At 35.4% G+C, this 21,604-nt stretch overlaps 1 protein-coding gene and 1 non-coding gene across 3 annotated transcripts in view; both read right to left on the reverse strand.

Annotated features, from left to right (window-relative positions):
* Ptprr (protein tyrosine phosphatase receptor type R) overlaps nt 1-21,604 on the reverse strand; it is a 281,279-nt gene that overhangs the window by 229,181 nt on the left and 30,494 nt on the right. The window lies entirely within an intron of this gene.
* Nucleotides 9,963-10,068, reverse strand: LOC147823655 (U6 spliceosomal RNA). Its single transcript, XR_015443486.1, has one exon. It is a non-coding gene; the product is annotated as a U6 spliceosomal RNA (small nuclear RNA).

Below are 21,604 nucleotides of genomic sequence, written 5' to 3' on the forward strand. Positions count from 1 at the left end.
AGGCACTAGAAAAGGTTTGCTGAGCTCAAAGCCAAGTCTATGATGTATTGGCGATTTTAGATGTATTTTAAAGAAATGCTTGCCAAAAGTCCTTGTGTTTGTTTATAGAGTTCCCTGAGTCAAACAGTCCAATCTTTTTAGGGCAAGGGTTCAAGTACGACAGTGAAAACCTCTAAATGGGATGAATTTGGTGGAAGACTTATACACAGTAACTCAATAAATAATGGTTACTAAAATCCATCTAGAAATGCCTAGTGCTCCTGTTAGATGACATATAGCAATGAGCTTTATAACAATTTTATGTAAACTGCCATTTGTGCATAACGTAGTGTTTTCATATACATTAATTCATCTGATCCTCACTAAAATCCATGTGAGAAAAGTAGGGAAGATGTTAATATCCTATTTTTCATGAGTGCAAAAATAGATTTGCAGGATCTGATTCAAAGGTTTTTGGTCCTAGGTGAGTATTCAGTCTAAAATAAGCTTTCTTGTGTTTCCGGACTTATCTATAAAATGAGTAAATTGGACAGGTAAGACCTCTTTCTCTACAAGATACATTTAGAGATGGGATGTATGTGATGATTTATCTGTGTAATAAATGATCAAGCTATTAATTTTTCATGGTCTGAAACTGAGCTTGAAATTCATTTGCTCTTGTTTTTCCCCAAGGAGATCAAACCCTTGAGAAATCAACTGTGCCAATCAAAATGCCTGGAAAATTGAAGTACCTTATTAATTTCATTTACAAGGAGAAACACTTGCACAGAAATCAGTTATTAAAAACCTTTCCACTGAGTATTTTCATCTTGTAATCAAGCTGGTAGGGAGACCCAGGCCTCAAAAGAAGTCAGTTTGTTGGGTCTAAACTAAAACTAAAAATAATTGAAATAATCTACTAAAAATATCTAAGAGAGCTGAGGGATTTTCTCACTATGGATAAATCTATAGAACCAAAGCATCTATAGTCCATAGATCAATATTAGCTTCCCTGAGAGGGTGGTGGATATACAAAACCATACTTGTCATGTATTACCTCTCCATTTTCACTTACTGAGGCTGTGTCTAGCTCACAATTTTACCATGAAAACACTCCAAGTATGTGGCCAGGGGGAAGTAGTACCCTGAGGACTAGAGTGTTTATAAGTTTTAGTAACATGTGAGATGTAGGCAAGATGTAGGGAGAGTGAGCACAAATGTGTACTATAGGATTTGTCATTGTGTTGTAATGGAGATAACTATTCCTTTCTTAGCTGCTAGTTTTAGGTAAAAAGTTTCCCTTCCATTTGATAAATGAGTATCTGAGACAATACCCTAGGTAGACTGACAATAATATTTAACAGCTTAAAGTAACAGAAGCCAAGTTTTTTAATTGACCAGTTAGCTAGGGCAAGCAATTTTTCCTTAAGACCTGAATGATTACTAAAATATCAAGCTAACATTATAAATTATACTCTTTGTACCTCCATTAAGAGTTCTATTGACCACTGTTTGACTGTTTGGAACAAATATAATCTCTTGGATTTAAAGTCCAAATTTTTCTAATATATCAAAAAGAACCAAGCAGGTGGAATGGAACGGTGGATAAGGTAATCAGGCATACATGCAGTGAAACCGAAACATTCAGAAAGCAGTCAGGAAACTTACAATGCTAACAGAATGCATAATGAAATGAAATATGGCAAATTATCTGGAGTCATTCAGAAAGAACAAGTTATTATGGATGTTTCTTTGAGAAACCAGAAGTGACAATCAAATATTAATTTGTACTTATCAGTCCCCAAAATAGTGATAACACTGATGCTGGTAGGGATGAAAGGTAGATACTCTAGTACTTATCGGCAGAAATGCAAATGACTATTCTCTTTTAGGAAACAAATTTGGCTATATTTTACTTCAACCCAGAGAACTCACTTTTGGTAATATGTTCCATAAAACTAAAAGTACTAGCATATAGCTATGTTTCATTAAAATATCTTTTCATTCTTCATAGGCTCTAAAATGCAGATGGAAACAATGTATCTTATCAGTCATAAGGAATAATCAAATAAATTATGGTGCAACCATACCATGAGATTGCTTGCAAAAAGTTCAATTAGAATCATGGTCATTATTAGGAAAATTTTTCATGAGATATTATTGAGCCAGAAAGTGGGAAAAAAGCAGATAAAAGTCTATACTATTGCATTGTTTTTTGACTACAAAGGCAAAAATTCCCTATATATGTATATATGTGTAAATGTATTATAAACATATTTGTGTATGATTGTGTGTACCTGTGTATACATGATTATTTAAGTGTGAAGAAAATAAATCAAAGAATCCATATTAGGTTCTTGATGAGGAGATGTAGGGGTACAATAGAAGAGGATGAAGTAGGTGAAGGGAAGGTGAAGGAGGAAGAGAAACAAAAAGATAAAAATTACTTCCCTAGAAATAATGTTTTCTTATGTAGAACTATGGATGCATAAATTTGTTTACATGTGAAGAAACTAGTGACAGATAAATGAGTGTTACATTTGCCTTATAAGAATGGCAGTGATATATTAGGTAGAACACAAAAGAACCACAGTTACAAAAGTCTGTGTTTAAAAGAAAGCAATTGAAAACATATTCACACAAAAATTAAAAGTTGGCATGGCAAAAAAATAGCATAAAAAAGAATCACGATAGCTTAGGAAGAACTATCTGTAATACATATGGAAGATGAAAGAATTATGTCCTAAAAAACAAAGAGCCACCAAAAATTGTTAAGAAAAACTTAATCAACCCAGTACACTAGGCAAGAGTAAGCAATCTGCATGAGAGGAAATCCAGACAAACAATAGACATTCGCAGTTTTTTTCATAGCCAGGGAATAAAAATGTAGGCATTAATTAGTTATAATTTTCCTTTCTCTGGCCAGCAAAAATTAAAAAGAACAACAGCAAATTACTTCTGGAGAGACTCTGAGTAAATCAGGCACCTTTATATATCATTGGTAGAAGAAGAAATTGCTACAACTTTTCAGAAAATAGTAACTTGGTAACATGTTAATAAAAAATTGGGGGGCTAAAAAATTTGTCTTCCAAAGAGCTACTATATACATATATAATCCATAATGGCACAAACAATACATATTTATGTAAATATTATATTCACATACACACAAACATATGTATGTTCCTCTTTTTCCAATGATGCATATAAAAGATGATTCTTGTAGCAATTTTGTGTGGCAAACACAAAACACATATGAAAAGAAAGAAAACTCCAAAACACTGGATGTACATTGATTCTGAAGAATAGTTTCTAGAATTTCAGCACACACAAATTTGAAAATTATACAGCTGTTTAGAAGAAATAAGTTAAATTTATATCCAAAGACTTCAAGATATATCTGTGACCTCTTATTAAGCAAGTTACAAATAAGTATGACCCAATTTTCAACACATAATAAAACCTATGTATGAACTTAAAATAGAAAATTGTGTAATATAAATTTAAAATATTTCCTATTCTACATAATTACAAGTGTAAGCTTCAATTGCCTAAAGTGTATGTTGACTCTTTATTACTGGGTCTTCCCTAATAAACAGAGTAATTCTAAATTTTTATTATTTCATTTTTTCTTTCTTTAAAACGTTTTCTGTTTTAACAGACTCTGTTGACCATATAGTTAATGTTGAGATCCTAACCAAAATCACTACATTCATTTACTTCCAAAAATATCAGGTGAAAAGAAAGACTATGTCTGGAAACAAGTGACAAGAGATGAATATATGACATGTGTTAGTTAGTACATCCTGGCTGATGGAAAAGATGTTTAGGTTCTCAACAGAAAAGAGTAGCAGGTGGGAGTTTCTTGAGGAGGTGGCCCATGGCAAGGTGGAAAGCTATCAGCAGATAGAGGTATATGTCAGATGTGAGACCGGAGGTCAAAGGCATAACTAGTATGAATGCAGGTGTTCAGACTCAGAGGGAATACAATGTCAGTTGGACCAGCATGCTCAGGGAGGGAAAATGTAATCAGAAATGAAATATAAGTAGGGTTTTGGTCATGTCACAACATGTGATTATGCAGGCTATGTGATGCACAGCTGTGGGGGGAATGGCATCTGTTTAAACTACAGTGTGAAGTGTGCCTACTAGATTGTAGAAGGCAAGAAGCTCATTATAGCACTGAAAGTCTCAAAGCAGAGTAGATTAGCAAAAGTACAGAAAATCCTTGTTTACTGATGCATCCGTAGAGTTTATTTGACTGCTCAGGACACAGGAGACATTCAATATTTTTTTAAAGGAGTGAAAGAATGTTTCAAGGAGCCAGGGTTATGTTTTCATTCAAAACCATTATAATATCTGAGACTCCAATGATCCTTACTTGTTCATTCCTTAAAACATTACTAATTCTTCTCCAGTAACCATGACTTATTTATGCTAATTTCTCACTAAAAATTTATTTTTTCTTTTAACTTCTCTACTTTTTATAATTTAACTTGGTCTATATTTGACTTATTAATTTGATTTTATAATAAGAATAGTAGTTAAGATAAAGATGGCCCCATTACTTGTCACACATGAATAAATTTTTATTTGCTTGTGCATAAGTAATGATTGCTATTTTTTAAAGCTTGCATCCAAAGAATTTGCCCAGTAGCTTATTCAATGTAGATTTTGTTATTTTCTGCCTATCATTTCCTATTTAAAAATAGGTAGTTTTAAAAAAGAGAGAGAAAGCAACTTAATGGTTCAAAGCAAAATAAACAACATGTACTTGTTTGAGTTAAATGCCTTAATTCTCGTTGTCATGTTTTCCAGTAGGAAAAATAAACAGTCCTTAAATAAGATAGCTTAACTAGATCAGCAATGGGAACATGAAACAATTTGAGGTTTCTTGAACTACAGGTACACAGTCACATACAAAACACTAAGATTCAGAATAATTGATTGGATCATTCTAATAATTGCAATGCAGAAAACCCAGGAATAAGACAGATTTCTAGCCTTGTTTGCCCTAATGCATATTCTCAGAGGATGTAGGGCCCAAGAACACTGTAAGATGAAATACGACCAGGGAACCTATCCTGGCTATATGAAACACTTTGGAGGGAAGAATAGAGCAAAATGAGAGTAAAGAAGGCCATCCCAGAAAGATTTTGCCTCTGCACTTTTATCTATTTATAATACCCTTATTTTTAGATGATTGACTAATTCCCATTCTAGTAATTTGCTAAAGTCTTTCACTTTCAACTGTTTCAAATCTTCCTTGATGGGCATTTTATAATGTTTAGACTTCCTTCTTAAATTACCTGCTTTCTAAATTGACCAAAGAGGCTTTATGTCCATGAGTTGTCATGAATTCCAGGTCCTAGCACAACCTGTTGTTAGTTTAGTGTCAGTTATGTCATCAAAATATTTTGATCAGTATTTTGCACATAAAATAATAGGAATAATTCTCACTATATTTTCTTATTTATTGAGTGCTCACCACATACTATGCATCATGAAAGTAGGATATGCTTTCTCATTTAATTTCCACAATTTTATGAGTGTGGGGTATTTTTAATGGGGTATCTATTGGAGTGGGAGTATTTTTAATCCCCCACTTTGAAGAAAAAAATAGTCAAAACTCACAAACATCACATGAAAGGTAGAGGAGACTCAGCAAGAATTTGAACCCACACATTACTCTACTAGCCATTTTTTAGCCACTGCCAATGTTTTTTCCTGGTAAGCTTATTGGTTCCTTTTGTGTGGACAATATATTAATAATAATAATACATTCACAAAGTTAAGTTATGTTGTGACCTCTGTATTCTCTCTAATCTTTTCCCTCAGTCTGCATATCTTTTCCTTTTAGTTCAAGTACATAAGATCTCTTATGTGCTAAGCACTATACTAAGGTTAGTGTAAAGCCCAGAATTTTCCTTCAAAAAGTCACAGCCAGATTTAGGGTCTGTCCCCTCTTGAGAAGCAAATGCAAGAGTTAGGAGGCTTAATTTTGCATGATAAATTAAAACAAGTGTTTTTTTTTTGAGTGCTCAAGATTACCAAAAGAATCTATGCAGTGAAGTGCCTACATTTTTATCTGTTCCTTCTCTCTGCTAGTCCTTTCTCCTGTTCCTCAGCAGTGACAATCTATGTGCCACCCTCTTCTTTTCCTTTATTTTCATTCTCTAATCTACTCCCTCAGCATTATCTGCTACATCTGGATCTGGGATATTTCCCAGATCTAGATGTTTTGGAACTGACCAGTATTAGCTATAGGCTTTCTACTACCTGAATTTAATGGGAATCATGGTTAGAGAACTTAAGTATTTGTTTAATAATGCCAATCCAGTCATATACAAGCAGAGCAAGATGCCCAGAAAGTTCAATTATTCTTTAGCAGTTACATTTAAGTAAAACCTTACAGAATAGAAAAATAGTATGCATGATGTAAAAAAGTTGAATAATTAGGTGAATAATAATTAGAGAAGATAAGTGAATAAAGAAGAAAGGAAAGAAAAAGGGACAAACTCACAGAGCTATGCAAAAGCAGTTCTTAACAACTAGAAAACAATGGGAAATTTTAGAGACACAACTGCTAGGTCTAAGAATATGGTTCAAAGGGCATACAGTTTTGTTTATCTGCAGATTTGATTTTTTGACAATGTTGTGGAAATTATTGGTTAAGAAAAAGATTTTTCAGACTCTAACATAAACATCCTTTACATCTTCTTTAAAGAAAAAACATTTTATGTTTTCTGAACAGAGCATTTTTTTGTCCTGCTTACTTCTTTGGCTGCTTAAAATATAGCTCTTGCTGAAGATCTAGTACCTGAAATACACATAATTTACTCAAGGAAAAAAAATAGGCCTCAAAGTACATTATGTCGAGAGCACATCTCCCAAAGTAGCTTTTTCTAAGATATGCTCATTAAGTTCTCTCAATAATATTAATTTGGCAGTTTCTATAAAAAGAGTACTATTTTTGATGTATTCTAACTTTATTTTTATTTCTTAGGATTAGCTGCCTTAAATAAAAGGACATATTGGGAATATATCAATACAGAAATTTTAAATCTACTGTACAATGATATAGCACCTATTGAAAATGATTTTGTATGAAATTAAAAATGACTGAGTAAAGACCAGTAGAAAAATATAGATTTTCTGAGATCTGGAATCAAATACCTAGAAAACAATAACTTAGTGAGAAAAAAAATGAAGTAGCTATTTGGGAATCAACAAAGAACCAACAGGAAAACTAGAAACTACAGAGAAACTAGAGAATCTGAAGACAATGTGGAGAAAAGTGTGAGGTAATCTGAAACACTAGCCCTAGCTCCCAGGGAGGGATTCTTTCTCTGCTAACATTAGGTAACCCCCCAGAGAAGGTCAGCAGGCCCAGGAAGAAACAATGGACCAGGCCAGCCTGCTAGCTCCAAGAAAAACACATGAATTTGTAAACTGCAAAAACAGTATGTGGTTTTACTGTGAAAGTAATTCCTTCTGCATGGAAGGCTAGAGTTGGAGAAGAAATCCAGTTCAGTGTCCACCATATTTGATAATATTTAACCAGGAACCATTATGGGAAGGGGTTAATTGTTTAAGACTGAGCTACTCAGTAAATCAGAAGCTACAGAACTACTACACTTCAGATTTTCTGGACTCACCCTACCACAGTAACTGGCCAAAGGACAGTCATAGAGAAAGGTCAACTAGATATGTACACCCCTTCACAAATTAATAGAGGTGGTCAGATCTTGGAACAGAAGCAAAGGCACATAGTTAGTCATGGACAGAGCACCTCACTGGAAAGCAGACACTAACTAAAGAGTTCTCCATACTAGCAATAGAGTCCCTCCACCCACAACACACAATGGAAATATGAAAAAACAAGGCAAGAAAATGCCTCTTAAAACTCCCATTTCCCCAAAACTGATCCACAAGGAACAATGAGGAGGAAATCAACATCTGAATTCTATGAAGCGATAAAAGAGGAAACATCAAATAAGGTGCTTATCGAGCTCAAAGATGATATAACTAAACAGACAATGCACTTAAAACCAAAATGAGCTAGGCATGGTGGTGCATACCTGTAATCCCAGAACTTTGGAGGCTGAAGCAGGAGGATCACCATGAGTTCCAGGCCAGCCTGAACTACATAGTGAGACTCTGTCTCAAAAACAAAACAAAACAAACAACCCCCTGCCATGATCAGTGAGCTTGAAGAAGACACTAATAAAAAGCTAGCTGAGCTAAACAAAATGATACAAAACATGAACAAACAGTGTAATAAAGAATCAGAATTCATTAAAAGGCACCAAACAAATCCAGAAGATGAAAATTTCTATTGAAAGTATAGAAACCAGAAGTGACCAATGTGAGGAAAGTGTAAGAACTAGAAGCAGTTCTGACTAGATACAGGTGACCTTGTACTCAGAGATACTATAATAAAAAAATTAGAGATCCTGAAAAATAGATCCAACAGCTACTAGATGATACAAAGGAGACTAACCTAATATTAATTTGAATTAGTGAAAAATCAGAAGACAGCACAAATGAAATAAAAATACTGTTTATGGAAATAATAGAAGGAAATTTTCCAAGTATGGGGAAAAATTCAACATACAGCTGAGTAAGGTGTATAGAACTCCAAATATTTATCAGAATGAGAAAACTTCTGGGGCAGGGATTTAGCTCAGTGGTTCCGCTGCCTGCCTCACAAGTGCAAGGTCCTGAGTTAGATCCCCAGTAAAAAAAAAAAAAAAGAAAAAAGAAAGAAAGAAAACTCGATGACCTTCATGACACATCATAGTCAAAAATCCCAGAAGTCCAACACAAGGGAAGAATCTTAAAAGCTATTATAAAAAAGCAATTAATCACTTATAAAGGTAAACTCTTTAGAATTCCAGCAGATATGCCTGACTCATGGCACTGGAGTATTGACTGTCCCCACTCCCAGAGAAGAGCTAGAAGATCTGATGTCAGTCTGAGGAGTTGGGGATAAAAAGGCAGCTACCATTAAATTTGTGCCACTGTGCTCTCTGTGGACTGCTCTCATCCTACAGAACTTTACTAACTTTACTCAGCCTGTATTCACTGTTCAAAGCATATTTCTTTTCCTCCTTTTAATAAATATAAAACCTTGCCACCCCAATCCCTTGAACTATCCAATAACAGGCAATGAAATTAAGGCTTAATAAAATCTTTCCAACTAAAAAAAAGCCTAGGACCCAATGAAATCACCACTGAATTATACAAGAACTTTAGCAAGTATTTCTTAAATTCTTTAATGAAATGGAAAGAGAAAGAGAACTGCATACTCATTCTTGGAAGCTAGCATTATCTTGATTCCCAAAGCAGACAAGGCCTCAACTAAAAAGAAAACTACAGTCCTATCATCTCTTTAATGAACATAGATGTAAAAGCGCTCAACCAGATATTGGCAAACATAATGCAGTGAGTCATTAAATACATCATATGCTATGATCAAGTAAATAACATCCCATGGGTGCAAACATGGTTCAATATATAGAAATCAATAAATGTAATACATCACATAAATAGAACCCAAGACAAAGATTACATGATCCTCTAAATAGATGCAGGGAAAAACCTTCACAGAATCCGACTTCCTTTTATGATACAAACCCTGAAAAAATAGAAATAGAAGGATCTGATCTCAAACTGGTTAAAGCTCTTTATATCAAACCTAAAGCTAGCAATACAATAAATAGGAAAAATTTCATATTAAATATTTTTCCTATAAAAATGAGAACAAGGCAAGGATATTCACTATCATGATTCCTGTCTAATAAATTACCTGTAATGCTAGCACAAGCAATCAGACAGGAGAAAAAGATAAAAGGAATATATAAAGGGAAAACAAAGAAGTCAAACTATCCTTACTCACAGATTATATAATCCTTTACACAAAAGGTCTAATGAATTCTACCAAGAGACTCCTCATATGAATAAAACAAATTCAGCAAGGTAGCAGGATACAAAATCATACAGAATTTGTGTGTCATCCTTGCACAGGGGCCATGCTAACTTTTCTGCATTGTTCCAATTTTAGTATATGTACTGCCGAAGGAGCACCAAAATCAATACAGAAAAATCAAGAACATTCCTGTACACCAATAATGATTGGGCTGATAAAATATTAGGAAAACGTTGTCACTCACAATAGCTTTAAGAAAATTAAATACTGGCCCATGCCCTACCGAGGTCCTGAGTCACACAGAACATGCCGAATCAGCCCACTGCAGACAGGCAGGTCTGTGCACGCCCTACCGAGGTCCTGAGTTATGTGGAAGGCACCAAATCACCCAGCTGCAGACATGCAGCCACCTGGTTCCACACTACAAAGACGCAGAGGACACCAGACCACCAGACCAAGGTACTGAGTCCCACTGTTCCCAGCCCAGAGGTAGGGGCTTCTGAGCCGTCATCCCACTGCTCCTCGTCCAGAGGAAGGGGCTTCCCAGTCACCATCCCTCCCGCTGCTCCCAGCCCAGAGGAAAGGGCTTTTGGGCCACCTTCTGTCCCTCTACTCCTGGCCCAGAGGAAGGGGCTTCCAGGCCACCATCCCTCCCACTGTTCCCAGCCCAGAGGGAGGGGCTTCTGAGCTACCATCCCACTGCTCCTGGTCCAGAGGAAGGGGCTTCCCGGCCACCATCCCTCTGGCTGCTCCCAGCTCACAGGAAAGGGCTTTTGGGTCACCATCCCTACCACTGCTCATGGCACCTGTCCCACCTCACCCAGCTCAGAGGAGGTAATCCATGCAGGTGCTAGCAGCCCCCCACCCCAGTCGAAATGAGAAAACACATAAATAAGTCTCAAAACCAGACTTCCAGATCACCTACAGCAACCCCAAAGGGAAATGAGATGGAACACTCTGATACTCAATCACCTGGACCCACTCAACTGGCAACAAAACAGGATCTGGAAAAACTGAAATCAGAAATAATTTCTCACATAACAGGAGAAATTGTGCCCCTAGTGCAAGACATGATTAATAAATCTAGAGAGGAGCTGAGGAACATGATGGAATCCCAACATAAGAAACAAATGGAATCCATAAAACAGATGCAAATAGATTCCAGGACATGAAAAACTCCATTGAAAGTCTACACAGCAGAATGAGCCAATATGAGGACAGAATTTCAGATATAGAAGATAAGATTGCAATTAGTGACCAGGAAAAGAAAAATTGCTTCAAAATTATAAGGGGACATGAGAAATCAATCCAGCAGCTGCTAGATGATGCAAAGAAGAATAACATAAGACTGATTGGGCTCAATGAAGAAACAGGAGAGAGTGGAGATGACATAAAAAATATCTTCACAGAAATAATGGCAGAAAACTTCCCAAGCAGGGGAAAAGAGCTTGACATACAGATAAGTGAGGCATATAGGACTCCAAATAGCCTTGATCAAAGAAAATCTACACATAGGCATAAAATTGTTAAGATTCCAGAAACTCAACAGAAGAACAAAGTTCTCCAAGCAGTTAGAGAAAAGAAACAAATGACACACAAAGGAAAGCCCATCAGAATCACAGGAGACTTCTCAGCACAAACCATCAAGGCAAGAAGAGCTTGGAGTGACATATTCCAAGCCCTAAAAGAAAACAGCCTCCAACTCAGATTGATGTACCCTGCAAAACTATCTTTCAAAACTGATGGAAGAATGAGATACTTTCAAGACAAAGAGCACCTTAGGAACTTTGTGAATACCAAACCAGCACTCCAAAGAATTTTACACAATAGCCTAGGAACTGACATTGAGGGTCACAACCCCAGGAAGCAAAGCAGAATGAACCCATCTGGCATGACAAGAAATTAAATGTAAAGGACGAGAACCCAACAAAAAGAAAAAGACATGGCAATGACAAGTCAGTATGTTTCAGTTATAACCATCAATGTTAATGGTCTCAATTCACCAATCAAAAGAAATAGACTGGCAGAATGGGTCAAGAAGCAAAATCCAACAATATGCTGCATACAAGAAACACACTTAATTCAAAAGGAAACTCATAGACTGAAAGTTAAAGGGTGTAAAACAGTATTCCATGTGACGAGAACCCCCCAAAAAGCAGGAGTAGCTATCCTCTTTGCAGATCAAGTAGATTTCAAACCAACACTGATTAAGAGAGATGAAGAAGGACACTACATCCTTGTAAAGGGAACAATCCAAGAGGAAGAGATGACAATCATAAATATCTATACACCAAACACTAGTGCACCCAACTATATAAAACAAATACTAACGGACATGAAAAGTCATATATTCACTAATACAATTGTAGTGGGGGACCTCAACACCCCACTGTCACAAATAGATCAACTAGACTAAAAATAAGTGATGAAATACCAGAACTCAATCGAACTCTTGAACAAATGAACTTAACAGATGTTTACAGAGTCTTCCACTCCACAAAATCAGAATACACATTCTCCTCAGCTGCACATGGGTCATTCTCAAAAACAGACCACATACTCACACATAGAACATGTTTAAGTAAGTGCAAAGGAATTGAAGTTATCCCCTGTATATTATCAGACCATAGTGCAATGAAATTGGAGACCCATAGCAAAAGAAACTCAAAAAATTTCATAAGCACGTGGAAATTGAACAACACACTTCTGAATAACCAATGGGTCACAGAGGAAATTAAAGAAGAAATCAGACAGTTCCTTTAATTAAATGACAATGACAATGACAATACAACATATCGGAATCTATGGGACACAATGAAAGCAGTCTTATGAGGGAAATTCATAGCAGTGAATATACATATTAGGAAAACAGAATGAGCCTAATTAAACAACCTGATGCTGAACCTCAAGCTTCTAGAAAAAGAAAAGCAGGACAACCCCAAAGCTCATACAAGGGAGGAAATTATAAAGATCAGAGGAGAAATCAATGCAATGGAGACTAACAGAATGATACAAAAAACCAATGAAGCCAAGAGTTGGTTCTTCAAAAGAATCAACAAAATTGACAAACCTTTAGCCAACCTTATCAGAAAAAGGAAAGAAAAGACCCAAATCCATGCAATTAGGAATGAAAAGGATGAAATTACAACAGACCCAGCAGAAATCCAGAGGATCATCGATACCTACTTCCCGAACCTATACGCCAATAAGATGGACAACACAGAAGAAATGGATGGATTCCTAGATACATATGAATTACCAAAGTTGAATGAAGAAGACCTAAAAATTCTGAACAACCCAATATCAACCAATGAAATTGAAAATGTAATTAAAAACTTAATGACTAAGAAAATCCCGGGCCCTGATGGCTTCACTGCTGAATTCTACAAGACATTTAGAGAGGAACTTCTGCCTCTACTGTTTAAACTCTTCAATGAAATTGAAAGGGAAGCAATACTCCCAAATTCATTCCTGGAAGCAAGCATCACCTTAGTCCCCAAAGCAGAGAAAGACCCAACTGAAAAAGAGAACTATAGGCCAATCCAACTAATGAACATAGATGCAAAAATCCTTAATAAGATAATGGCAAACAGAATGCAGAACATCATCAAGAAGATCATACACCCTGATCAAGTGGGATTCATCCCAGGGATACAGGGATGGTTCAATATATGAAAATCAATCAATGTAATACACTATATCAATAGAGCCAAGGACAAAAACCATATGATCATCTCAAAGGTTGCAGAAAAAGCATTTGACAAAATCCAACATGCATTTATGATAAAAACCCTACAAAAAATTGGAATAGATGGTCTCTACCTCAAACTGATAGAAGCCATCTATGAAAAAACAACAGCCAATATCATACTAAATGGTCAAAAACTGAAATCCTTCACACTAAATTCAGGAACAAGACAAGGATGTCCACTATCACCACTCTTGTTCAATGTAGTTCTGGAAACATTAGCCGTGGCAATTACACAAGAGAAAGAAATAAAAGGAATAAAGATAGGAAATGAAGAAGTCAAATTGTCATTATTTGCAGATGACATGATACTCTATATAGAAGACCCCAAGAACTCCACCAAAGGTCTTCTAGACTTAATAACCAAATTCAGTCAAGTAGCTGGTTACAAGGTCAACCCACAAAAATCAATAGCTTTCCTCTAAACCAATGACAGACTCACTGAGAGAGAAATAGGGCAAATAATTCCTTTCACAATAGCATCCAAAAAACTGAAATACCTAGGAATCAACCTAATGAAAGAAATCAAAGACCTCTTCTCTGAAAACTATGGCACTCTGAAAAGAGAGATTGAAGATGATATCAGAAAATGGACAAACATCCCCTGCTCCTGGGTAGGAAGGATTAATATAGTGAAAATGACCATACTTCCAAAACTGCTATATAGATTTAATGCAATTCCAATTGAGATCCCAGCAGCATACTTCATAGACCTTGAGAAAACAATCCAAAACTTCATTTGGAACAAGAAGAGACCCAGAATAGCAAAAGCAATTCTAGGTAACAGAGACATGGCAGGGGGTATCACAATCCCCAACCTGCAACTCTACTACAAAACTACTGTGATAAAAACAGCATAGTACTGGCAAAGAAACAGACTTGAGGACCAGTGGAACAGATTAGAAGATGCAGAAAGAACGCCAGACACACTCAGCCATCTCATCTTTGATAAAGGAGCCAAACACCCTCACTGGAGGAAAGATAGCCTCTTTAATAAATGGTGCTGGAAAAATTGGCCTTCAACTTGCCAAAGATTAAAACTAGACCTGTATCTCTCACCATGCACTAAACTAAAATCAAAATGGATTAAAGATCTAAATATTAAAATAGAAACTCTGAACCAGTTGGAACAGAGGTTAGGTAGAACCCTTGAAAACATTGGTGTAGGAAAATATTTTATGAACAAAACCTCAGTTGCCCGTGAACTAACACAAACAATCAACAAATGGGATCTCTTCTTATTAAAAGGCTTCTGCACAGCAAGAGAAACCACCAGCAGTGTGAAGAGACAACCCACAATGTGGGAAAAAATCTTCACCTGCTCTTCGTCAGACAAAGGTCTACTATCTCAAATCTATAAAGAACTTAAAAAGATCAGACCTCCCAAATTTAAAGACTCAATCCAAAAATGGGCAGCTGAAATGAACAGACATTTCTCAGATAAAGAAGTAGAAATAGCAAATAAATACATGAAAAAATGTTCAACATCACTGGTCATTTGAGAGATGCAAATGAAAACAACGCTGAGATTCCACTTCACTCCAGAAAGAATGGCTGTTATCATGAAATCTTTCAATAACAAATGCTGGCAGGGCTGTGGGGAAAGAGGAACCCTGCTCCACTGCTGGTGGGAGTGTAGACTGGTGCAACCACTGTGGAAATCAGTATGGAGATACCTCAAAGAACTAGGACTGGAAGTCCCATTTGACCTCTCTATTCCACTGCTGGGGATCTTCCCCATAGAATTAAAAGAATCATACCACAGTGATATATGTGTGCCCATGTTCATAGCAGCACAGTTTGTAATAGCTAAAACTTGGAAACAGCCCAAATGCCCATCAACTGGAGACTGGATAAAGAAAATGTGGGCTCTTTATAAAATGGAGTACTACTCAGCCATAAAAAATGAGAAATTAGAGACATTTATAGCTAAGTGGATGAACATTAAGGTGATACTCTTAAGTGAAATAAATAGGACCCACATGTGTAAATACCGAATAGTTTCTGTGGTGTGAGAAACTGAAAGTGTAAATAAGGACTAAATGTATAATAGGTAATGTGAAATAGGAAGAAAAGGGGCAAAGGGGAAGGAAGTGGGAGGGCTAGGGGAAAGGATAGAAGGAATGGGATTAATATGAGAAAATGGAAAAATAGGAACAAAATCTTTGTAAATAGGGAGGACTGGAGGGGTTGAAGGGAGGGCTGGGCAAGGGTGAAAAATAAGAACCAAGAGAGAATATGTAAAGGTGCAAATTTCCAATGATGACTGTTATTATATTGTATACCTAAAATGTACCAATGATTAGAATGAATAATCGATAATGCAAAATAGGAAGAAAAGGTCCAAAGGGGTAGGAGTAGTGGGAGGGGCAGGGGAAAGGAAAGAAGGGAAAGAAAAAATGCTGAGAAATGGAAAAAATGGAAATAAAGTCTTTGCAAATAGGGAAGGGTGGAGGGCATGAACGGAGGGCTAGGAATGGGAAAAAAATAAGAACCAAGATGCATTATGTAAAGGTACAATTCTCAATGAGAAATGTAATTGTGTTGTATACCTAAAATGTATCAATAAAAGAATTTAATACAAAAAAAAAGAAAATTAAATACTTAGGAATCAACCTAACAAAGAAAATGAAAGTCTTCTATAATGAAAACCATAAATTTTTGAAAAAGGAGATCAAAGGAGACATCAGAAAATGGAAAGATATGTCCTGCTCTTGGATAGGCAAAACTAGTATTGTCAATATGAACATAACTGCCCAAAGTGATCTATAGATTTAATGCAATCCTCATCAAAATATCAAGATCATTACTTACAAAACTAGAAAAAATCCAATTTTCCTAAAATTCATGTGGAACCAGAAGAGACCCAGAAGAGCAAAACAAATCCTGTGCAACAAGAGAGAAGTACGAAGCATTGCAATCCCAGATTTCAAGTTATATTATAAAGCTACAGTGATGAAAACAGCATAAAACAGGTAAAAAAATCCAGACATGTGGATTAATGGAACAGAACAGAAGACTCAGAAATAACCCTAGGCACATTCAGTTATCTGATCTTTGACAAATGGCCCAAGAACATATGATGGAGGAAAGACAGCCACTGTAACAAAGGGTACTGGGAAAATTGGCTATACACACACAGAAGATTGAATATAGACCTATATCTCTCATTGTGGTAAAATTATTGAGGACAAAGGCACAAACAGAACTTTCTGAACAGAGTTCCAATGGCACAAGAAATCTCATCATTAATCAAAAATTGGGATTATATCAAACTAAAATGCTCTCTCACAGTAAAGGAAATAATCAACAGAGTGAAGATACTACCTACACAATGGAAACATTTTTTTGCCAAATACTTCTCAGACAAAGGACTAAAATCTAGAACAAAGAACTCAAAAGAATTAGGCTCCCAAAATAGAAGATCCAACCGAAAAACAGGCAACTGAAATGAGTAGGCACTTCTCAGAAGAAGAAATACAAATAGCCAATAAATACATGAAAAGTATTTAACACTTCTGGTCATTATAGAAATGTAAATAACAACAACACTGAGATTCCATCTTTTTCCAGAAAAAAATGACCATCATCAAAAAATCAAATAATAACAAACATCAGGGGATGGGGAGGAAGAAACACTTCTACATTGTTTGGAATGTAAACTAGTACAAACACTGTGGAAATCAACATGGAGATTCCTTAAAACACTAAAAACAGAAATTAAATTTGATGCGGAAATTCCCCTTTTAGCTTTCTTCCTGAAAGAATTAAAGACATCATATTACTATACAGTGAAACATGCATACCCATATTTATAACAGTACAACTCATAATAGGTAAATATAGAAAATGGCCTGGATGTCTGTCAACAGATGAATGGATAAAGAAAATGTGATGTTTATACACAGTGGAATAAACAAGAATAAATTTGAGTCATTTGTATGAAAATGAGTGCACCTTAAGACAATAATGTTAAGTGAAATAAATCAAACACACAAGCTTAAATATCGCATTGTTTCTCTTATATAAGAATCCCCAAAATATTAATAATTTGAAGAACAAAATAAAAAATAGATAATAGGAAACAGGGAGTTCGATCTTTGGCAAATGGGAAGGAGATTAAGAGATGGAGGGAGTGAGGAGAGAGGACAGGGGATCGGTTTGTAAAAGAAAACTAAGATGTATTTCACACATGTACAAGCTCTGCAAGGTGACTGTAATCATTACGTTCTGCAAACAGGTACAAATAAAAAATTTCAAAATTAAAAAATAAAATGGAATTCAGTGGTGATGAAAAATAGAAATGGTGTATAAAGATGTGTGGTGACTCAGAAAGCTAAACATATTGTACAGTAAGTAAAAATAATAAAACTTTATATATATGCAGATTCCATACATGTACGCACATTTCATGATGACACTGGTTATTTAATAGTTAAGAATTATTTTTATTTCATCTTTTTCCTTCTCTGTATTTTCCAAACATTCTGTAACTTTATGAAAATACATATCTCTTACGATTAGAAAAATATTACTAAATTACTCTCTATGTAAGAATTTAATGTATCATGTTCAGTATGATCATCAAGTAAACCAGGTCTCCTGGGACTTCAGCCATCCCAATATGAGTCTATATGATCCAAAACAAGCAGATACACTGAATTGTTTGATGTGGTAACATCACACTGACATTGTCGAAGTTTAGCCTCTAGCATTTTCAGAACTCATTCCACATCTTTCTTGCTGTCTTAATATCTAGAAATGGAGAAAAGCAACAAACAGATGGTGACAATTATAATTGTCAGGATCCCAAGCTCAAGGATGGAATTTCTACTTCAACATTATTTTGCAAAGAGATGGTAACATCTCAGGAAATCTATGCACAAAGTTTTCCAAAATTCAAGCCTGGTATAAAAAAGAAAATGCTTCACTTACATTAGATTGAAAGCAAATGAGCAAAAGTTTATCCAAACTTCTGAATTATATCATAGAAATTCTGTTTTTAGACCTTTTAAAACCTAAAATCTAGCTTGACTTAGTGGACTTTTTATTGTTATCTGTGAAATGACCACTGTGAGGCTTTTAAATCACATCTAATGATTTTTAATCCTACAAGTGAATCAAGAAATAATTTCAATATATATTCATTAGTTACTTTGTATTCACTGATGAAAGGTGATAGATTAAAATAGCTTAAGCATTGTGTGGCAGCTCATGCCAGTAATGACAGCCCTCTGAGAGGCTGAGGCAGGAGGATCACAAATTCATGTCCAGCTTGGATAACTTAGCACTTGCCGAGGCCTTGTCCCAAAACAAAATATTAATAAAGGCCTGGAAAGTAGCTCAGTGCAAAGACCCTGGATTCAATCTCTAATACTGAAAAAAAAAGCACAAAACAAGTAGTGAGGAAAATGTAAAACAAGACCATATTATAATAAGTAATTCAATGCTAACATGCAGTTAACAAAATTTTCTAACCAATATGTACTATTTAAGCTCTTGAGTTGTGTTTCTTTCAGTATCATTTCATTCTTTTAGCTAATAAACATTTAATAAATAGTTATTGGGTCCTTACTATGGCCAGGTACTATAATAGAGACTGGAACATGGCCAGGTACTATAATAGAGACTGGAACAAACTATATAGCAGAAACAAACTATATAGTAGGAACAAACTAGGAAAATCTCAACCTTTTGGAATTTACAAGGTATTATGGATGGGGGAGGAAGAGACATGAAGCACACTAGCTAGAATGTTGAAAGTGCTATGAAGAAAAAGCAGGAAGGTGACTATAAATATCTTTGGAATCTATCATTTGAAAATAGTGTCAGTCTGACTAATGTGTAAGACAGCTCCCTCCTTTCAGTGATGCAGTATGTTACCAATGTTTATATTCTTTTTGATTTCATATATCTACTTTTGAAACATGTTCCTGAAAATCATCCAAGCTCTCTACTGACAATTTAAGTAATAAAGTGAAGAAAGAACTAGAAAAAAATCATTATAGGTTAAGAACAAAAGAATGTAATTTTTAAAAAATCACATATAATCTCCATGTCTACAAATAATTGGAGTTTGCTATTTAACATTTATTTATTAATTTAAAAATATTTATTGAGTCTCTTTATGTATTAGACATAAGAAAGGTAGGAAGTGCATTCTGTGCAGGAGATACCAAAGGTAAAGCTTGATCCAAGAACAAGCACAAAACTGGAGACAAAGAGAGCATTGGTGCGCAGTTAGGGAGGGGCAGCGGGTAAAGAGATGAGCTCAGAAACAGTGATGCTTCCCAAATTTCTCAAAACCCAAGAATCCTTCAGGATATTCGCTGAATCCACAGATTGCTGAGACTCATCCCCAAATTATGGAATCTTCAGGCAAATATTCTGAGAATCTTCCAAGATTCCCAGGTGACATGGATATAAGCCACGGCAATATGCTTGGATTTTATTTATATAGCAATGGGAAGTCAGTGGTGAGTGTGTGTGTGTGCGTGTGCATGCATGTATGCTTGTATGGTGTAGTATGGTCTGATTTAAGCTTTCTGCAGACCATTCTGACAAAAATTGGGAAGAATGAATGCAGAGTGACTAGTAAGCAGGATGTCATGGTAGTTTATAAGAGAAAGAAAGGCAAAAGTCTTAAATGGAGTAATGAAAATAATCATTTTCTTCATGTTATAGGCTTGCTGCAACAATAACATAATACATCATTCTTAATACAATGATAAACAAAATAAAAATGTTTTGTACTTAGCACAAAACAGTTGTTTATTACTATCATGTTTAATTTTTGCTAACTAGCTATCTGATTGTGCCAACACCATGTAATGGACAATGCTTTCCAATTCATCTGTAATGTCTCTTTTGTTCTTCTTTAATTTCTTAAATGGGCTGAGTTCTCTGTATGATTTCTCCTTTCCCATTCATAAATCTGCATATATGTGTTTTTTTAATATGGTACCAATTTTAAATACTTTTATTGAAGACATTGCATTTCCACTTATAATACAGTGCTTATAAAGTGCAATGTTATCTTTTCCCTGTGCACATGTTCCATGTTCAAGTATTGAGAAAATCACAGTACTTTACTGTAGCAGTTAAACTTTAACATGCATGTATGTGTTTTAAACTGTTGTTTGACCAACCTCCTTGTATTGTAATGGTTTTTTATTTAAATTTGTTCTCTCAGGCTTTTATATCTACTTCCTCTAAGAACTTGAGGGAAGTGTCTCAGGAATAACTGGAAGACTTTGGTCACACCTCACATTGTAGGACACTTATACCTTTCATCAACTTAGCATTCTGACTTGGTATTCACTGTTTTGACTTCTGCATCATTTAATATATGCTAACATATGATAACACAAGTTTTTTCAAGGCCTGCATTTGCATTATACTTTCTGTGACTTTGCCAATCACAAGAAAGTTAGCTCACAAATGGGCTCAGACATCTACTGGAATGTAGTGTAGCCTTATTGCTGCCCATTATATAAACAGTCATAAGTAGACAGGCTATAGGGGTTTCCTTAAATTTGAAACTTTTGGGGGATATAACATAACAGGTTCAATAGATTGGACTAAAACACAGTCTTTCTTATTGACAAATAATCTAGGTTTTAGGATATATTGTTGACAACTCAACTTTCTCCTATGTCATAGCCAATTTGCTGCCTATTTGAGGCACCTTTGGAGGGGTTACAGCATGCCCTTTGTCATTCATTTTTATAGTGGTGCATCCTTAGGCCAAGTTTTAAGTCTTTATAAGTCTTGTTTCATTAAAAGGTCTTTATTGTCTTAATAAAAACTGAATTTCACATACTCTGCTTTAGCATACATTGACATGCTGCCTTCGCTTGTTAATAGTGCTCCAGTTTTCACATAAATAACCTTCCCTTCCATACATTGCTTTTACTTTTTTTTATTGATTAAGTTTATTGGTACAT

The sequence above is a fragment of the Heterocephalus glaber genome, unplaced genomic scaffold, assembly GCF_053883595.1.
Source record: "Heterocephalus glaber isolate CG9 unplaced genomic scaffold, H.glaber_assembly_v1.0 deba00001571, whole genome shotgun sequence".
NCBI classification, from domain to species: Eukaryota; Metazoa; Chordata; class Mammalia; order Rodentia; family Bathyergidae; genus Heterocephalus; species Heterocephalus glaber.